Consider the following 19,824-nt stretch of genomic DNA (forward strand, 5'->3'; position numbering starts at 1 on the left):
GACTTGTGTTGTTACAGGCTATGCAGCAGGGCAGAACAGCTCCAGGAAAAATACGTGCAGACATCCATGACACAGGAAAGGGAGAGAGAGCTTTTGAGGAGAAGAAAGGACCGAGAGACCCAAAGAACACACAGTGCACCAGAGACAAGTGACAGGACACACACCGCAACTGCTCTGCCCTGAGCACCTCAGCACTGTGATCAAAACAGACACTTTTTGCCTTTAGATGGCCTTAGGAGATGCTTCTTGCACATCCCTGCCCCCAAAGCTCATTCATAAGGCCCTCCCAGCACCCCACTTTCACCCCCAATGTGGGCCTGACCCCTATAGTTATCTCTCAGGCATCTGGGGATGAGAATCCACATCGCGTGCCAATGGAGGCTGCCTCGCCTGCGGGGAATGTCCAATGGTCACCGGGCTGTGGTCCCGTGCTCAGCTACAATCGAGAACACCAAACATCACTGCATGATCTTAGCTGCACAATGGACAAAACCCAGCAATCCTGCTACTCACCGTTCTCCTAAGAATGCTCAGGCCACGCACTTTGGCCAGGCTCGGAGGCTGCCACCATCATCGCAGGGTCTGCCTGGGTTAAGAAGAGACAAAGTGACTCGGCATTGCTGAAACACGAGTGGACCTTGGCTCCCCCTCCCTACCTCAGCAACTCACCGCAACTCCTCAGCCATTGCCAAAGGCTCCCTGGATGCCATCGTGAAATACAAAATTTCAAGGCTTCATCTCAGAGTCCTAAAATACATCCAGAGAGCCCACAAGCACAGGAAATCCAGGCCATCAGCTGTTGGTGACAGGGGCTTGGCATACTCTGGGTGGATTCCCTAAACACACAAACAAGAACAGATACATACAATTGCTCCAAAACCTGAAACCTGAGCACAAACAACTGCTTTGGCCCACTGCTCACCTGGCACACTTGGCCTTGACTGCTGCTATCTGCCTGGACCTCCTGAAAATAAAGGCAAAGAACACTGCTGTGGCAAAGACACCCTTCAAGCATCCCCTGCAAATGCAAAAAATGACTGACCTGCTCATGGGAAAACCCTCACCCAGGACTGGGGCCCTTGGCCACAGATTTGAACTGTCAGCATCTGAAAGAAAGTTAGGACTGGTGTCAAACGGCTGCAGGACAACTTAACACGACTAAACATATTAAGCCAATCTCCCCATACAATCTAGAGCCCAACTACACCCTGCACTGCCAATTTCAAGTCCCCAGGACTTGTGTTGTTACAGGCTATGCAGCAGGGCAGAACAGCTCCAGGAAAAATACGTGCAGACATCCACGACACAGGACAAGGAGAGAGAGCTTTTGAGGAGAAGAAAGGACCGAGAGACCCAAAGAACACACAGTGCACCAGAGACAAGTGACAGGACACACACCGCAACTGCTCTGCCCTGAGCACCTCAGCACTGTGATCAAAACAGACACTTTTTGCCTTTAGATGGCCTTAGGAGATGCTTCTTGCACATCCCTGCCCCCAAAGCTTATTCATAAGGCCCTCCCAGCACCCCACTTTCACCCCCAATGTGGGCCTGAGCCCTCAACTTATCTCTCAGCCATCTGGGGATGAGAGCACCCCGCTTTCACCCCCACTGTGGGCCTGAGCACTCAACTTATCTCTCAGGCATCTGGGGATGAGAATCCACATCGCGTGCCAATGGAGGCTGCCTCGCCTGCGGGGAATGTCCTATGGTCACCGGGCTGTGGTCCCGTGCTCAGCTACAATCGAGAACACCAAACATCACTGCATGATCTTAGCTGCACAATGGACAAAACCCAGCAATCCTGCTACTCACCGTTCTCCTAAGAATGCTCAGGCCACGCACTTTGGCCAGGCTTGGAGGCTGCCACCGTCATCGCAGGGTCTGCCTGGGTTAAGAAGAGACAAAGTGATTCGACATGGCTGAAACACGAGTGGACCTTGGCTCCCCCTCCCTACCTCGGCAACTCACCGCAACTCCTCAGCCATTGCCAAAGGCTCCCTGGATGCCATCGTGAAATACAAAATTTCAAGGCTTCATCTCAGAGTCCTAAAATACTTCCAGAGGGCTCACAAGCACAGGAAATCCAGGCCATCAGCTGTTGGTGACAGGGGCTTGGCATACTCTGGGTGGATTCCCTAAACACACAAACAAGAACAGATACATACAATTGCTCCAAAACCTGAAACCTGAGCACAAACAACTGCTTTGGCCCACTGCTCACCTGGCACACTTGGCCTTGACTGCTGCTATCTGCCTGGACCTCCTGAAAATAAAGGCAAAGAACACCGCTGTGACAAAGACACCATTCAAGCATCCCCTGCAAATGCAAAAAATGACTGACCTGCTCATGGGAAAACCCTCACCCAGGACTGGGGCCCTTGGCCACAGATTTGAACTGTCAGCATCTGAAAGAAAGTTAGGACTGGTGTCAAACGGCTGCAGGACAACTTAACACGACTAAACATATTAAGCCAATCTCCCCATACAATCTAGAGCCCAACTACACCCTGCACTGCCAATTTCAAGTCCCCAGGACTTGTGTTGTTACAGGCTATGCAGCAGGGCAGAACAGCTCCAGGAAAAATACGTGCAGACATCCGTGACACAGGAAAGGGAGAGAGAGCTTTTGAGGAGAAGAAAGGACCGAGAGACCCAAAGAACACACAGTGCACCAGAGACAAGTGACAGGACACACACCGCAACTGCTCTGCCCTGAGCACCTCAGCACTGTGATCAAAACAGACACTTTTTGCCTTTAGATGGCCTTAGGAGATGCTTCTTGCACATCCCTGCCCCCAAAGCTCATTCATAAGGCCCTCCCAGCACCCCACTTTCACCCCCAATGTGGGCCTGACCCCTATAGTTATCTCTCAGGCATCTGGGGATGAGAGCACCCCGCTTTCATCCCCACTGTGGGCCTGAGCACTCAACTTATCTCTCAGGCATCTGGGGATGAGAATCCACATCGCGTGCCAATGGAGGCTGCCTCGCCTGCGGGGAATGTCCTATGGTCACCGGGCTGTGGTCCCGTGCTCAGCTACAATCGAGAACACCAAACATCACTGCATGATCTTAGCTGCACAATGGACAAAACCCAGCAATCCTGCTACTCACCGTTCTCCTAAGAATGCTCAGGCCACGCACTTTGGCCAGGCTCGGAGGCTGCCACCGTCATCGCAGGGTCTGCCTGGGTTAAGAAGAGACAAAGTGATTCGACATGGCTGAAACACGAGTGGACCTTGGCTCCCCCTCCCTACCTCAGCAACTCACCGCAACTCCTCAGCCATTGCCAAAGGCTCCCTGGATGCCATCGTGAAATACAAAATTTCAAGGCTTCATCTCAGAGTCCTAAAATACTTCCAGAGGGCTCACAAGCACAGGAAATCCAGGCTATCAGCTGTTGGTGACAGGGGCTTGGCATACTCTGGGTGGATTCCCTAAACACACAAACAAGAACAGATACATACAATTGCTCCAAAACCTGAAACCTGAGCACAAACAACTGCTTTGGCCCACTGCTCACCTGGCACACTTGGCCTTGACTGCTGCTATCTGCCTGGACCTCCTGAAAATAAAGGCAAAGAACACCGCTGTGACAAAGACACCATTCAAGCATCCCCTGCAAATGCAAAAAATGACTGACCTGCTCATGGGAAAACCCTCACCCAGGACTGGGGCCCTTGGCCACAGATTTGAACTGTCAGCATCTGAAAGAAAGTTAGGACTGGTGTCAAACGGCTGCAGGACAACTTAACACGACTAAACATATTAAGCCAATCTCCCCATACAATCTAGAGCCCAACTACACCCTGCACTGCCAATTTCAAGTCCCCAGGACTTGTGTTGTTACAGGCTATGCAGCAGGGCAGAACAGCTCCAGGAAAAATACGTGCAGACATCCGTGACACAGGAAAGGGAGAGAGAGCTTTTGAGGAGAAGAAAGGACCGAGAGACCCAAAGAACACACAGTGCACCAGAGACAAGTGACAGGACACACACCGCAACTGCTCTGCCCTGAGCACCTCAGCACTGTGATCAAAACAGACACTTTTTGCCTTTAGATGGCCTTAGGAGATGCTTCTTGCACATCCCTTCCCCCAAAGCTCATTCATAAGGCCCTCCCAGCACCCCACTTTCACCCCCAATGTGGGCCTGACCCCTATAGTTATCTCTCAGGCATCTGGGGATGAGAGCACCCCGCTTTCATCCCCACTGTGGGCCTGAGCACTCAACTTATCTCTCAGGCATCTGGGGATGAGAATCCACATCGCGTGCCAATGGAGGCTGCCTCGCCTGCGGGGAATGTCCTATGGTCACTGGGCTGTGGTCCCGTGCTCAGCTACAATCGAGAACACCAAACATCACTGCATGATCTTAGCTGCACAATGGACAAAACCCAGCAATCCTGCTACTCACCGCTCTCCTAAGAATGCTCGGGCCACGCACTTTGGCCAGGCTCGGAGGCTGCCACCGTCATCGCAGGGTCTGCCTGGGTTAAGAAGAGACAAAGTGATTCGACATGGCTGAAACACGAGTGGACCTTGGCTCCCCCTCCCTACCTCAGCAACTCACCGCAACTCCTCAGCCATTGCCAAAGGCTCCCTGGATGCCATCGTGAAATACAAAATTTCAAGGCTTCATCTCAGAGTCCTAAAATACTTCCAGAGGGCTCACAAGCACAGGAAATCCAGGCTATCAGCTGTTGGTGACAGGGGCTTGGCATACTCTGGGTGGATTCCCTAAACACACAAACAAGAACAGATACATACAATTGCTCCAAAACCTGAAACCTGAGCACAAACAACTGCTTTGGCCCACTGCTCACCTGGCACACTTGGCCTTGACTGCTGCTATCTGCCTGGACCTCCTGAAAATAAAGGCAAAGAACACCGCTGTGACAAAGACACCATTCAAGCATCCCCTGCAAATGCAAAAAATGACTGACCTGCTCATGGGAAAACCCTCACCCAGGACTGGGGCCCTTGGCCACAGATTTGAACTGTCAGCATCTGAAAGAAAGTTAGGACTGGTGTCAAACGGCTGCAGGACAACTTAACACGACTAAACATATTAAGCCAATCTCCCCATACAATCTAGAGCCCAACTACACCCTGCACTGCCAATTTCAAGTCCCCAGGACTTGTGTTGTTACAGGCTATGCAGCAGGGCAGAACAGCTCCAGGAAAAATACGTGCAGACATCCACGACACAGGACAGGGAGAGAGAGCTTTTGAGGAGAAGAAAGGACCGAGAGACCCAAAGAACACACAGTGCACCAGAGACAAGTGACAAGACACACACCGCAACTGCTCTGCCCTGAGCACCTCAGCACTGTGATCAAAACAGACACTTTTTGCCTTTAGATGGCCTTAGGAGATGCTTCTTGCACATCCCTGCCCCCAAAGCTCATTCATAAGGCCCTCCCAGCACCCCACTTTCACCCCCAATGTGGGCCTGACCCCTATAGTTATCTCTCAGCCATCTGGGGATGAGAGCACCCTGCTTTCACCCCCACTGTGGGCCTGAGCACTCAACTTATCTCTCTGGCATCTGGGGATGAGAATCCACATCGCGTGCCAATGGAGGCTGCCTCGCCTGCGGGGAATGTCCAATGGTCACCGGGCTGTGGTCCCGTGCTCAGCTACAATCGAGAACACCAAACATCACTGCATGATCTTAGCTGCACAATGGACAAAACCCAGCAATCCTGCTGCTCACCATTATTCTCCTGAGAACGCCGGGCTCCTCGGGCCACACGCTTCACCCACGCTCTCATGGCAGGGTCTGCCTGGCTGAAGAGCAGGCGAGGTGAGGTGGCGTTCCCAAAACTCGAGTGGACCCTGGTCCCCCTCACTAGTAGTTCCCCGACTTACAGCAACTCCTCGTCTGCTCCTGAGGCTCCCTGGTGCCACCTTCAAGTGACAAAGGTCAAGGCTTCGTCGCAGAGCCGTGTGCCGCTCCCCGAATTCCCAGGAGAGCGAAGGAGCGGCTCTGCGGCCGCTTGCAGGGGGGACTCGCTGGTACACGAGTGGACTGCCTAACACACACAAACATGAATGGATACTGAGAGACACTACAACTGCAGGCACACAAATTCATAAATAAATAAACTAACAAAATCCAAAAATTCTACCAAAATATTAATTTTATTTACCCAGTATCCAAATAGATTGACAGAGACACCCTGTCCTATCCCCTCAATAAGACCTCTTAATCTATGCCAAAAAATCCTTGAAACTAAGATAACCCTGCCTGTATCGAAATAAAAAAAAAAAAAAGTCTTGTAAACTTTATAAATTCATTAACCTAACACATCAGAACCATAAAAATATTAAACTTTTATGAACACCAGTACGCATTACACACTACTCTCATTTCAACGTATAAGAGTAAAGCTATTCCTATTACTAACCTAACACAAATATCACAAAATATAGCAGTAAGAAAAGAAAAAAAAAAATAAACCTCACTAAAAATAAAATATAAAATTTTTATTTTAAGCAAAAAAAAAAATCATACATTCTAAACAGGAACTTCCTCAAAATCAAGTATTTCAATAAACCCAAAAAACTCTAACATATTTCAAACAACTACTAAAAAGCCAAAAAACATAAAACAATTAAGCAACCCACCACAACTATCTAAAACTATCTACAATAAACCTTCTTGAAAAAAAAACAACAAATACCCCTTACGACTTCAACAATACATCACCAGCAATACCAAACAACTCAAAATACCGTAACTCCCATCCAAAAAATGCTCTATAAACTGAAACACTAAAATTAATCTACAAAACCCACTCACCCTTCAACAACCTCCTCTAACCTACACACAAATCTAAAACAAATAAGAATTAACTATAAACTATCATACCTTAAATAACGCCACCATTAAACACTACTGTACCAGACTTACTATAAATCAAAAACCACAAAATAACACACCACTGTTAACATTACCAATATTTTTCTCCATTCCTCTAACAACTGAATACAAACCTCAATTTACCTTCACTTGAAAAACATACAATACACCTACAACCAACTACCCCAAAAATAAAAACACAATCCTACCATCTAGCATAAATTCATCCAAATGAAACTTAAAAAAATAAAACTCCAAAACATCTGTAATAATCCAACAACATTAGATGAAAAGTATAACAAAAATATTTTTTAAAATCATCCAAATTCTTCTAAAAGACTATTACACCACCAAAAAAAAAAAAAAAAAAGGAATATCAAAAAGCCTACTGAAAAGATCCAATTCCTAAAAATAAAATAACAAAAGAAACATCAAATTCCCACCAATTTCATCAAAAACAGCCAGAATGGCTCCATGAGCCAACAAAAAGAACCCCAACCTATAAGAAAATGCCAAACCACCTCAGAAACAAACAATAAAACACAGACAAAAATGTCCTCTACCCTGCCATCAATGCCACATAAAGCAAATAAATTAACTGTTATCATACAGGACATCCATATAAAAAATCTCAATCGCCCTAAAACCTTAAAAATAATTACAAATTAACCCCAAAATAAAAACTTTAATCTCTAACAAAAGAAACCCAAAAACAAACAACAGAAACTAAAAATACACCACCATAGAACCAACTACCAGCAAAAAAAACCCCAAACTACTCTTTTTACTACCAGTTGTTAGTGAGGCACATCACAAAAATGAAACAAAAATAAAAAATAGCCCTATAGAAACCCACAAATCACAAAACCCCCTAGAAAAAGAAGTCCAACCAACATACTAAACTTCAAACCATACAAGAGACCCTGAAAGCTACTAAAAATGAAAACCAGATCTCTACACTAACTCAAAGAGTAACCAGTACTCTGCTAAGTTATCTTTAAAAACCAAAGTAATAAACGATATTAAAAAAATCTAAACCACTAGACAATAAAAAGCACCCAAATAAAAAACTACCTAAAAAATCCACCGTATAAATACACAAGTTCCTAAAAAAAACCACTAATAAAAAGCAACCAACAAATACATCAAACTAAAACAAAAACTCAAATAAATAAACTGAAATTAACAACCAAAAAAATTACTCCTAACTCAATAAACCCATAATGCCTCAATCCATCAAAATACAAATACCACCAAGAAATAAACACGTCACCAAAAGATAAATGTAACCATAAACGATAACTCCCAAATTACCGGTAACAATATAACATCCACGACAATTAAACAAACCAAATGAATAAAACCTCTATAAGAGAATTTTTAAAAAAGCAATACTCAACATTTAAAAAAAACCCCTCACTAATTCACTACAGGACACTACCTCAAACCCACCAAAACTAACACTACATACTCGCGCTAATAAAAGCCACCACAACCTAATTAAAAACCAACCCTGTACTTCATGCTACGACCCATAAAAACTATTGTAAACCTTAAAAAAAAATATCCTTTAAGAAGATAACAACAATTATATTTTTATAATATAAAAACAACGAAAAAAAAAAAATCCAACATATCGCACAAAAAAAAAAAAAATCCAACAACAAACTCAATCCAAAAAAACCCTTGTCACAGCACCTGAACCAAGAACCGTAACAACCAACAAGTACACCGTGACCCTTCTCATACACCAACTACGACCCAATAAACTCCTCAGGAGCGCCTCAAAAGCAGCGCAGCGAGGGAGGCTGGAAGATGCGGAGCCGCGCTCCCGGCCCCGGGCGCAGCGCGGCTCCGGCAGGAAAGCGGCTCCTCCGGCAGGCAGAGGCGGCGCCGCGCCGGCAGACCCCCGCCCGCTGCCCCCGGCCCGGCGGGGCCGGCACCGGGCCCGGGGGGCCCCGGCGGCGCCCGAGCCCCGCGCCCGGAGCGGACGGAGCGGCGGCACCGGCCGGCACCGGCCCCGCCCGCGCCGCCTCCCCCGCCCGCCGGCCCGGCCAAAGCTCCGCTCGGCTCCGCACGGCTCGCACCGGCGCGGCTCCGGCGGGCCCGCGGCAGCCCAGCCGCGCCCAGCTCCCCTTCCGCCCCGGCCAGCCCCGGCACTGCCGGCAGGGCTCCGCGCCGCACCCTTCGCTGCCGGGCCGGGGGCAGAAGAAGCGCCCCGAATGCAGCGGCACAGCCCGATCCCCGCCCTGCCAGCGCTGCCACGGCTGCAGCTCCCTTCCTCTGAAGCCCCGACACTGACGCCACGCTCCGGCGCTCACCTCCCTCCAACAAGGGAAAAGAAATGTGGGATCCCCTTCAACTGCGTCCCCTAGAAGAGCAGAAAAGAAGCGGCTTGCCTCAAATGATGGCAAAAGGGGGCTTCTTACCTCAATCCAAACCCCTTAAAAGGCGGGACCACAGGACTGCCCCCTCCAATTCAACCTCAGGATGACGAAATTTCAAGGGAAAGGAGAAAAGTCCCGGCTAAAAAAGCGCACCAGCTCACCTGCTCGGCTGCTGCTTCTCGGCACAAAGGTTTGTCCCTCGGCTCCTCCTTTGAGCAATGCTCCACGAATCCAGGTGATCCCCCAGACCCTGTCCAAAGCACTCACCGTCCTTCCAGGAGACAGCCCCGGGAGCCCCTCATAAACTCCTCTCCTCCAGCAGCTCCGTGCAAAAGAGATGTGAGGAAAACCCCCTAAATCATCCGCCGGAGGAGCCACCCCCTCCTCATCATCCTCTCAGCTCACACCTGTGGCTGGTCTGAGCCCTCATCATCTTAACAACTCACACCTGTGGCTGGTCTGAGCCCTCATCATCCTAATAACTCACACCTGGGGCTGCTCTGAGCCCTCCTCATCATCCTCACAGCTCACACTTGGGGCCTGCTCTGAGCCCTCATCATCCTAATAGCTCACACCTGCCGCTGTTTCCACTCTCCAAAAGCGTCTCTCCGTCTCCAGCACACAGCCCACTTCTCACAGATACAGATTCAACAGAAATCTGCTACGGCTGTCGGCTTTTCTTAATCCACCTGGTTACACAATTAAAACACATACATGCACTGATGGTGATTGAAAGAAAGCTTTCCCCTGGAGAAAACAGTCCTTTTGCTGGCACACTTTGCTACACCTTCGGAAAAAGCAGAATCGGCACCGACTCCTAAGACCCCTGCCGAGGAACCCAGCCCTGCTTGGGACACCCAAAGCAGCAGACCTCGAAAAAGGAGGGGAAAAGTCAAGCTTGGAGTGGAAAAAGAGGACAGAAGTACAGCAGCCTTTAAAAATGCATGCATGGAGCAATAGTGGGAACCAGACATATTTATTCTTTCCTTGCTTTCTGTGATGATATAAATAGGAAGTAAAAACACGTTAAACAAAAGGCAGAACTAGGATTTTACAGGTCTTTATTTTGGCAGGCTGCATGACAAACGCCTCTTCCGGGACTGCGACACGTTTGGGGGAATGGCAGAGAACGAAGGCAAAAGGTGCCGGGAGCCCTTTCTGTTCCCTTCAGCCCCTGCAGCTGCTCCGCTGGTTTCAGGGCACTTGCTTGGTTCGTTCCTAGAGAAAAAGGCTAGGGCATGATTTTCAAAACTACTGCCCATCCACAGTCAGAGTTTCCTACATTCCTGGGTACAAATGAGTGGATAGAGAGAGGGCTTCTTTCCAAAAGAGGTTAGCCATAGCTTCCTATTCTTTACCAATAGCTGTGAAAACGAAACACTTGCCAGGTTTTAGTATTCTACACACACCCCTCCCAGGGAATTTTGGGGCAGCTTTGGGTCCCTCTGCGGGACGGCACCCAGCGTGACCCCCTCCCCTCATTCGCCACCCACCCGCTCCTCCACCGCAGTGTGCGTCCCTCTCCTAGCGACCTTGGGGTGCCCCAAATGCCATCAGAGGCCCGAGGCTTCAGCCCCTAACCCTGACCCCCGAAGAAGGCACAGGACGAGTCCAACTGCCCCGGACAGCAGCCCAGCACTCCCTTCCAGCCCTTCCCACACCTCCATCCCCCCAGAAAGGGACTCCGCCGCAACAAGGAAGGGGGGGCAGCCCCCAGAAGGCTCGAAGCTCCTGCCCCGCCTCGCTGTCGCGGGCCAGGGGCAGAAAGAGGGAGCGGCAGAGGCGGCGGGGACGCGGCACGGCCGGCACGGCACGGAGCGGGGACCGCTCGCAGCGCGATGCCGGCGGAGCCGCAGGTCCGGCAGCGCCGGGGCGGGGTCCGAGCGGCGCGGGGGATCCGCCGAGAGCTCCGGCCCCGTGCGGGGACTCCCGCAAGGCCCGGGGGGCGCCGGGCTCCGGCCCTCGGGGCTTTATTCTCCGGCGCCCCGAGCCCCGCGGCTGCGGGGGAAAGAAGCGAAGGGGCGACGGGAAGAGAGGAGGGAGAGCGGGACATGCGAAAGGGCGGGGAGGGAGGTCGGGCTGCGGAGGAAAGCGGGCGGGGAAGGGAAAGGCCGGCAGGGCAGCAAGAGGGACGGGGCACAGAGGAGGGAGAGAGGGGGAATGGAACGGAGCAGCGGGGCAGGGACAGGACAGGACAGGAAGGAGCCGGGTTTGGGGGGGACACGGAAACGGGGGAAAGAGAGGGTACACTCAGGGGAATACGGGCAGGAGGATGGAGCGGGAGAGAGAGGGACAGGAGGGGATCCTCCCGGCGCCCCGGCCCCGCCCCAGCGCCCCGCCCGGCCCGGGCGGCTGCGCTCGGCAGAGCTCGACTCCGTTCGGCTGGACTCGGCTCCTCGGCCAGCTTCGGCTACTTTCGGCCACGCTCGGCTATTTCCGGCCGCATTCGCCTCCATTCGCCTCTTCGGCAAAGCTCGGCTCGCCTCGGCTGAACTCGGCAGAGCTCGGCTCCGATCGCCTCCTCGGCCCCTTTCGGCCGCTTTCGCCCACGCTCGCCTAGTCCCGCCCGCACCCGCCTCCATTCGCCCATTCCCACAGCTCGGCTCCCTCCGCCCGGCCCCGGCTCCCTCCGGCTCACACATTTCCTCAGGGCACCTCAGCACAGGGCACACAAACTGCAGCCCCTAAAGGCTTGCGGCTCTTTCAACACACACACTCGTAACTCAGCTCTCGGGACAGAGCTGATGGCCCCTTTAGGACAAGAACAGTTGCACGTAAAAGCAATTCCCTCATTTTAAATCTCCTTTTTATTGACCCCCCCCAAAATCCCATCCCTACCACAAAGAATGTGCAGCTCCGGTGACGCTATTTGTACAAAGGCCCTGGGGCAGCACACAGCCGGGATTCCACGGAAGAAAGCCCGGTTTGCATTGCAGAGGTTCTCGCTCCGGCACTGCCTGTTTGCAGCTGGGCTCCGCTCCCCTCATGGCCACATCCCCGAACGATGTGCCAGATTTCCCAGAGAGCTCCCAGTAAAACTCAGCTACAGTCACTGAGCAGAAAATCCTTTGGGCTTTAGTTCCACCTCTCACCTGTTCCGAGCGCTGGGAACGCGGGTTTTGGTCCCACATCGCAGCAGCAGGGATGGATTAGGGTTTTGTTTTGGTTTGGTTTGTGGTTTTTTTGTGTGTGTGTGGGTTTTTTTTAAATTAAAAAAAGGGTAATAAAAACAAACCATGTCTGACATAAATGTCTTGAAGTGCCATTCAAGCTTTTTAAACCCAAGCAAACCGTCCTAATTCCCTAGCCCAGTCTTCTATTCATACTGGCTACTTACACCCCAGTGTAGGAAGCTCTGCAGCCTTCTTCTCCTGTCCTGTATTAGACAGAGGATGGATATGAAGGGCACACACGCAGTCTTTTTGGTTCTTCAAAAAGATAAAAATGCCTGTAATAAAAATTACAGAAGTAATATTGTTTCTCAAAGTGTTCCAGAAAAGGGAATTTGGAGCTTTAATGTCCCACTGAGAGATGTTGAATAAAATCTTCCCCCTGAGTTTGCACCCAGTAATAAAATACTGATTTGTTTTTTGACCAGGCAAGGTAGGTCTATAGGAGAACAGCTCAGGAGGCTCTCATGGCTCACGGCGATGAGGATGGAGCAGGGCAGAACGTTAAAGGTGAAGTGTCAGTCCCCTGAATTAATGCCCTGATGGAGCCAATTTTTTTGCTAAGAGACATAACAGATCCTTCCCTTTGTTCCCCAGTTTCCAAGTCACCTGTAATTCGTTACCTGCACCAACCTGCCGCAGCTAATTGACAAATCCAGCTCCTGTACTCCAAGCCACGTGTCCCTGACGTGAAGGGAAGTCAGGGATACAGAATCAGCTGTGGAAGAAAGAGAAGACAAAAATCAGAACAGATATTCTTCTATTTCCCCACAGGATCACCAAGCCAAGCTGCTTGCTACCTCTCCAGGACTATGTTTAAAAAGAGTTCCCTAACTCTTTTCTTAGCCTGAAATTCCGGAGTGGCTTTGCCCATGCAAAGCCAACGATCCTACTCACAAGAAGGAACAAACCAGCTTCCTGTTAAATAAAGCACTTGGAAATATGAGCTGCCACGTGGAGCTGGGTTTTTAAATATCACAAATAAACTTAACAAAAAATTATTCCTGACTCAAACCCACAATGCCTCAAACCATCAAAACAAAAATAGTTCTGGAATGACAGCTACACCTCTGCAGACCACAGCACAAAAATAACACTAAAGAATTTCTGACACCTTCCTTTTGAAGATGCTCTTACAGCATATTATCATAGTAAAGGGGCATTCCCTACATCTCTAACCAGAACTAGAGCTAGAGCTATCAGTTACTTTCACATACTCGCATGTCTGTATGGTGGCCTTAGGAGAAGCTGGCAACACCTCTTCTGGTACCACACCTTGGAGGCTCAGATTGCGTCAAAAGCACCACTGAAACCAGCGTGCCAGGAGCTAACTGAATAATGAAAGTCATTTTCTCCATTTCTGTGACAGAAAAGCCCTCCATTTGGACAGCATTATTTGCAGCCAATTATTCTGCTACTTCCAGCAGTGCTCCAGGGAGCTGTATCACTTCTCCGCAGAGCTCAGGAGCTGTTCATTAGGTTGATCTCCTATAGTCTCCAGTTCTTCCTTTTGCTTGTACAATGTGCACCCTCAGTGCCATATGACAGGAGCTTTGAGTGCTGTCTGTTGCTCTGTATTACCCTCATAGGACTGAGGAACCCGTCCCAGCCAGGGAAAGAACAGCTTTTGATTCTTGGATTAGGACACAAAGTGCCACAGTTTAATCTAACAGTGGGAGGAATAAAGAGGAATACCTGGCATACTTAGAATTCCACCTTAGGGCAAAGCCCAAGTGACACTGCCCTACAGCAGGATTTGAAAAATTCAGGGTCCATCTCCTAATAAATACATTTTGGCAAGAACCTGCACGATTCTCTTTGACATGTATTTCTCCTTTGTAATGACTCAGTGCTTGGTCTCTAGGACTTCCATATCCCTGACACACTTGCACTCGGATTACTAGCAGGAGGATCACAAACTTAGGTAGTCTCATATCTGTGCAGCATTTAAAGTCAAGGAACACTGGGCTTGGTCAGCAAGACGTCCAGTTTTACAATTTTCCATCACAGCTGCCTACACCTTTTAACATAAACTCGAAAAAGAGACAAAATTCCACCCTACCACTGTTGCAATAGGGAACTGAACTCTGATTTCAGACATTTTCCTCCTGCTTGAGCAGGGACATTGTACAAGATGACTCCACTGGTGGGTCCCTTTCAACCTTAATGATTTTGTGATTTTCAGGGTCTTCAGAGCAAGCCTGCTGAGTTTATAATGTTTTATTTAATTAAAAAAGCTGGAAGTGCAGCTCGAACCCTGAAAGTCAAAATGCGTTTATTCCTTACTTACTCATTACCCCCCAAAGTAGAGCTGCAGCTCAGCAGACAGAGAGGGACTTCTGTGGACACTGCATTTGTCACCTGTGACTAATTTAATTCAGCAAGCTCTAAACCACAGGTCAGCCTGTTCCATTACAGCATCATCAGGGCAACTTACAAGAACTGAAGCCAACTGAGAGCCCCTTCATCCCAAAGAGGACAAATATAAGCCTTTTACTTCAGCTCAGCAGAACTCTTAGATCATCCTAACAAGAGGTAATGCATCCCAGCAGGTGTCAGTGAACCCAACCTCTTTAAATACTCATTTAACCCTACCTCAGCTGGTAATCAAAGTCGTGGGGGTGAGGCTAGGCTGAATTTCTCTTTTCTGTCCTTCTCCAGAGTAGTCCTAGTGAAGTGGCCTTGGACTCTGTTTTCTGAAGAGCCTAAGTGCTGCTCATGAAAGCCTCTAGGAGATTTTTCTCCTGCTGCTGCTAGAGCTGTGACTTTGAAGAACTCACTCCTAAGAGCTGGAAATGTAAAAGTCAATTGGATGTGCTGGGCTGCAGTGCCCCAGCGCCCCAGGACAGGCAGTGCCCCTCACCGTGCCTGTGAGAAGGTGAAGCCAACCCACGCCAGGTGCCTGTGCTGGACAAGTGGGAACACTGAAGCCAAGGCTGCTTCCTTCTTGAGGCTTTCTGAGGTGGCTGCTAGGAGAATTTTTCTTAGGCAGTCACTCTCTCGAACCCAGTCTCTCAATAACCTTCTGACACAAATAGAGGAGGATTTTTGTTCACTATCTCCATGTGTGCAAGGTAGGAAAAGTTAATTAATTGCCAGCATACCAGAGGATTCCGCCAGAGGAATCCTCTATACCAAGGCCTTCCATCAGAGCAGAAGGCACTAACCACGCAAAACCTCCAGCGGGAAGGATCCTAGCAGTCCTCTTCTTTCCTCCTTTGCAAGAAACTGTGCTTAAACATTCCCCAGTAATTAAATATGCTTATGACTCTTAGAACATTTAAAGTTCCTTGAGGGAAGAAGGCGTGTAGAGGCACTATATGATCCACTGTGTTTGTTACGTTTGGGGTTATGTTATATATTCTTACGTAATGGTTTGAAACTTATCTTTATCCCTGCACCGTGTCCTTAGAACAAGGCTGTGAACACTCTTTTTCTCCAAATACAAGAATAATTGAGGAAACAGAACAGTGTTTGTCAGAAATAATGAGGGTAGAGACTGAGGGTGCCAGCATGCTGACTTGTACCAGCTTAGGACACTTTTGGAAGTCATCACTCCTGTAATATACTGGATCCAATTTCAGCAAGAGCTCCACTCTCTCCTGTGGTTTCCACAGGGCCAAAAAAGGCAAGAGCTCCTTGAGACTGAGGGCTCCTCATGCCCTCCAGCAAGGAGAGGGTGGGCAAAGACCCATCGGTAGGAAACAGATGATCCTCAGACTGAGCAAGTTGCTAACATCCTCTTGAATGTGCTGTGGAATTGTGCAGGCATTGCCATGGCCAGGGAGAGAGCAAATGGATGCTCTGATAATCTGCAACCTAAATTTAGCTGCAATTCCAGAGGGACAGTCTGATAGCCTGTTCCTAAGACATTTCATTTCCTGGACCTCAAAGATCCCCTCAGCCACTGCAGCTGCATTCTCTGAGGGTATATCGTGCGTTTCAGGCAGTTGGTGTTGGGTCCCTCCTCACTGATTCTGCCCCACATCTTGTGTTCCCAGGCTGAGGTGGGAGACTTGAGTGTAGAAGCAATTATTTATCTCTGCCTAAGAGAGACTTCTGAGTATGATCTAGCTTAAATGCCTGCTTGTAGGGCAGGCTGCACAGCTGAACTTGCCAAACACGGAGAAGCTAAACAGGCACCAAACCCTTGGCTTATTTCTGGGGGAGGCCCTCAGATGGCTTCTGAGCTTCTCCAATCTACGCTCTACAGGGAGTCTGCACATCTCTCCAGCAATTGAAATCTTGAGCAGGGAAGCAGGCTGGTAGCAAAAGACTGAGCTAACACATAGCGAGGCCAAAGGAAACCGAGTGTCAGAAGCACAGCTTTGAGTCCAGAAACACAATCAAAGCCCGGGGAAGAGTGTGGCAAATGCTGGGGTCAGCAGTGCAAGTACAGGGCAAGGCTGGACGGTCCCTGAGCAAAGCACCGGGCACTGCCCAGACCAAACCAAAGACCAGAGTCTAAGCAGGAATACAGGGAGATTTCCAGGAGCTCTGCTGGGCTGGGATAGGCTCCCATGGTAAGCTGAGAGGATGGAGACTCGGCCCCCAAGCTACAGCCACTGGGACAACTCTCCATCACGGGGCCAGGGAACTGTGCAGGGCACAGACTCACCTCATCCCCAGCACTGCTGTCCCCGGAGAGCCCGCTGGCTCTCTGCTCCTGAGAAACACTCTCTTCTCGCAAAAATCCAACTCCCTCACCACCTGCATCTGCTTCTTCTTCAGTATTGCCCGCAACCTTCATTTCTGCTCTCTCAAAGCACTGTTCATCTCCACCTCTTTTTCATCACAACACCTTTCAGTTGACACCTTTGAAGTGAAGAGGCCACTGAATTCTACCATTACAGAGTAAAACCACTCAGTATTGACACAGCCAGCTATTAGTTTTAATCCTCAGTTCTGCATTCCAAGGGATACTTTTGGAAACACACTGAAAACTCATAAAAATATGTGGCATTCACTGGAGCCAGGGCTCACTTCTGCACTGTGCCTTGGCACAAACACGCTCCATCACCTGTGACATCTCTCCTGCATTGACCATTGTTCAAAGCTTTCCTGCAGGGGCCTGACGGAGCAACAGGAGCTTGCTGAGCTTCTGTCAGGGCAGGAGCATAACAGGGTGCAGATCCTGTCCTGAACCCACCAAAGAGGGGTTTTTCCTGCATTCCTTCCTGCTGTGACACTCAATGACAAACATCCTCTGGGCCTCTATGTTACCAAATACAAGTACATGCCAACGTTTAGCGAGGACAATTTCAGCTTTCCCAATCTAAACTTTCCATATGATGCAATGACACTGTCACTTATTTACTGAGAACCCCAGCCCACATAGCCTAGAGAAGTGTCTGTTGGCTCAGAGCAAGCTTTAGGAGCCTGGAAGAAGTTTGTTTTGGTTTAGATGCCAGGCCCAAGACTGCATTTGAACTCCTGTCTCCCCACCAGAGGTTTCTAACCCATCCCCCGTGTCACACGTGCAACACCAAATTCAGCAGAAAAGCACTTCTGGGAGCAGCTTAGGAATGGAGGAAAGTATAGTTATTATAAGTGTTTCATGTATCTGTATGTAAAGATAGATAAATAGATAGCTAAATATGTACAGACATCTGTACACCCACCTACACCGGTATCTATATGAAGTCCTTTTTAGACCCCTCCCCAAATTTCTAAGTGATTGGTGCTTATAGAGGCAAACAAAATGAACTTTTAAGTTAAGCCAACTTGGGTGGCTATTTGTGTCACAACAGTCTCTGAAAAAATTACGACAGCACTTAAAAGTCACCAATAGTAATAATAATAACAACAGTAATAAAGTATTTTGCTGCTATTTTGGCAGCTTATGCTGCGTCTTGTACTTACTGCTCAATGCCTTGCTATTTCAGTAGTTCACTATGAAGCAATAAAGCAAAAGCCTTAAGGCTGGCTTGCTTAGCTTACAAGAAGCTCTGTTCCAATTTGGAGAAAAAATAAAACTTGGAGCATTATCAGTAAAACAGAGATTCTACCCATACCCATTAAAAATGCAGTATTTGCTCTGCAGACCTGCAAAAACTTACTTTAAAAGGTTAACTGCGACCTTTCATAAACCCAGTCTCATTTTAGCAGAAGAGTTTCCTGCTTCTCTGTGACTGTGAGATGTATCTATTAAGTTCCTTTCAAAGGCCTTGCCTGACCTATTCATTTTGCAATTGAGAGCCAAAATAGCTCAATATCAAATATCTGCAAGCACCTTAGTACTTTTGGAAGAGTGGAACTGCTCGATCAAATCCTCACGCTGACCACACTGTTTCAAAATGCAACAATTAATTATGTCATTATGTCTCCATTTGGAAAGGATTATAATGTAAAATTAAGACAAGAGCCTGCCCTACTCTGAAGGCATGGGGACAATGGGGATTTGAGTCCCCAGTATGTAACTACTGTTGCAAATGGAAGACATCTATCAAGAACAGAGACGTGCGTTACTGCACGAGATACAGTGCCCAAGTCCCAGACTTCATTAACCTTAATTAAATGGTTTTGAAACCAAAATTTTTCCGTAGCAGTTCAACTGCATTAAAAGAGCCCTCCCTCTCTGTAAATGGTTTTGATACATAAACATGCAAGCACTCCCAGAAGGGCCACATCCTTAAGGACTGCTACTATATATTTACTTTATGAAGACACTGCCCCATCTGCTGGGTCAGCCACGCACACGGCCCCACTGCTACGCTTGAGTGTGGCACTGGAATAAAACTTTTCTTGTGTTTAGGAACAAAACCCCGTCAGTCAAATCCACAATCATTCCAGCAGCAAGTAGGGATGCACCAAACTGCTCGGGTTTCCATCCCTGTTTATTCTGGAAACTGACCACAAACTCCTACGGAGATTTTGAAGGGCACAAGGGCTTCTTGTGAAAGCACAAAGGAAAGAATAAATGACTAAACTGGTATGTTCAGAAGAATAGGTGGGAGGTTTGTACCTAAGCACGTAAGGCCACAGCCTCCTTTTTCAACATGTACAATCGTAGAATCAGAGAATGGTTTGGGCTGGAAGGGACCCCAAAGCTTTTCTCATCCCATCCCCTGCAGGGACACCTTCCACTAGAGCAGGTTGTTCCAAACCCCATCCAACCTGGCCTTGGACAATTCCACGGGTGGGGCTGCCTCAGCTTCTCTGGGCAACCTCTGCTAGGGCCTCGCCACCGTAACAGGGACGAATTTCTTCTGTATATAGGATTTCTTTAAGCTTTAAAGTCCTAAAGCAGAGGCCACCTCAGGCAGGCATTCACAGATGTAAAGGGTCCTTCTCAAAGGTAACTGTAAAACATGTTCAATGTTCATTAACCTTTCATATGCTGCTCACCAATTACGGAGTGCTTTGAAGAATTTTTAATGAACGTAAATTTTAACCAA

At 48.7% G+C, this 19,824-nt stretch overlaps 1 protein-coding gene and 4 long non-coding RNA genes across 22 annotated transcripts in view; all 5 read right to left on the reverse strand.

Annotated features, from left to right (window-relative positions):
* Positions 1-19,824, reverse strand: part of LOC144248686 (uncharacterized) — a 117,192-nt gene that overhangs the window by 89,656 nt on the left and 7,712 nt on the right. The window lies entirely within an intron of this gene.
* LOC146768535 (uncharacterized) lies at positions 379-5,445 on the reverse strand. The gene is made up of 4 exons (XR_014950113.1): positions 4,829-5,445; positions 4,576-4,742; positions 4,420-4,492; positions 379-436 (listed from the first exon to the last, which is right to left on the reverse strand). It is a non-coding gene; the product is annotated as an uncharacterized LOC146768535 (long non-coding RNA).
* Positions 1,811-2,431, reverse strand: LOC146768536 (uncharacterized). 2 transcript variants are annotated; one of them, XR_014950111.1, is made up of 4 exons: positions 2,345-2,431; positions 2,225-2,266; positions 1,972-2,138; positions 1,811-1,888 (listed from the first exon to the last, which is right to left on the reverse strand). It is a non-coding gene; the product is annotated as an uncharacterized LOC146768536 (long non-coding RNA). The 2 variants fall into 2 exon arrangements; XR_014950110.1 differs by having other exon boundaries at positions 2,225-2,425.
* On the reverse strand, positions 3,113-3,806 carry LOC146768537 (uncharacterized). Its single transcript, XR_014950112.1, has 3 exons — positions 3,527-3,806; positions 3,274-3,440; positions 3,113-3,190 (listed from the first exon to the last, which is right to left on the reverse strand). It is a non-coding gene; the product is annotated as an uncharacterized LOC146768537 (long non-coding RNA).
* On the reverse strand, positions 12,047-13,570 carry LOC144248922 (uncharacterized). Its single transcript, XR_014950114.1, has 2 exons — positions 13,051-13,570; positions 12,047-12,705 (listed from the first exon to the last, which is right to left on the reverse strand). It is a non-coding gene; the product is annotated as an uncharacterized LOC144248922 (long non-coding RNA).

This window comes from Lonchura striata, chromosome 1 (assembly GCF_050655825.1).
Source record: "Lonchura striata isolate lonStrDom1 chromosome 1, ASM5065582v1, whole genome shotgun sequence".
In the NCBI taxonomy this organism is placed as follows: domain Eukaryota; kingdom Metazoa; phylum Chordata; class Aves; order Passeriformes; family Estrildidae; genus Lonchura; species Lonchura striata.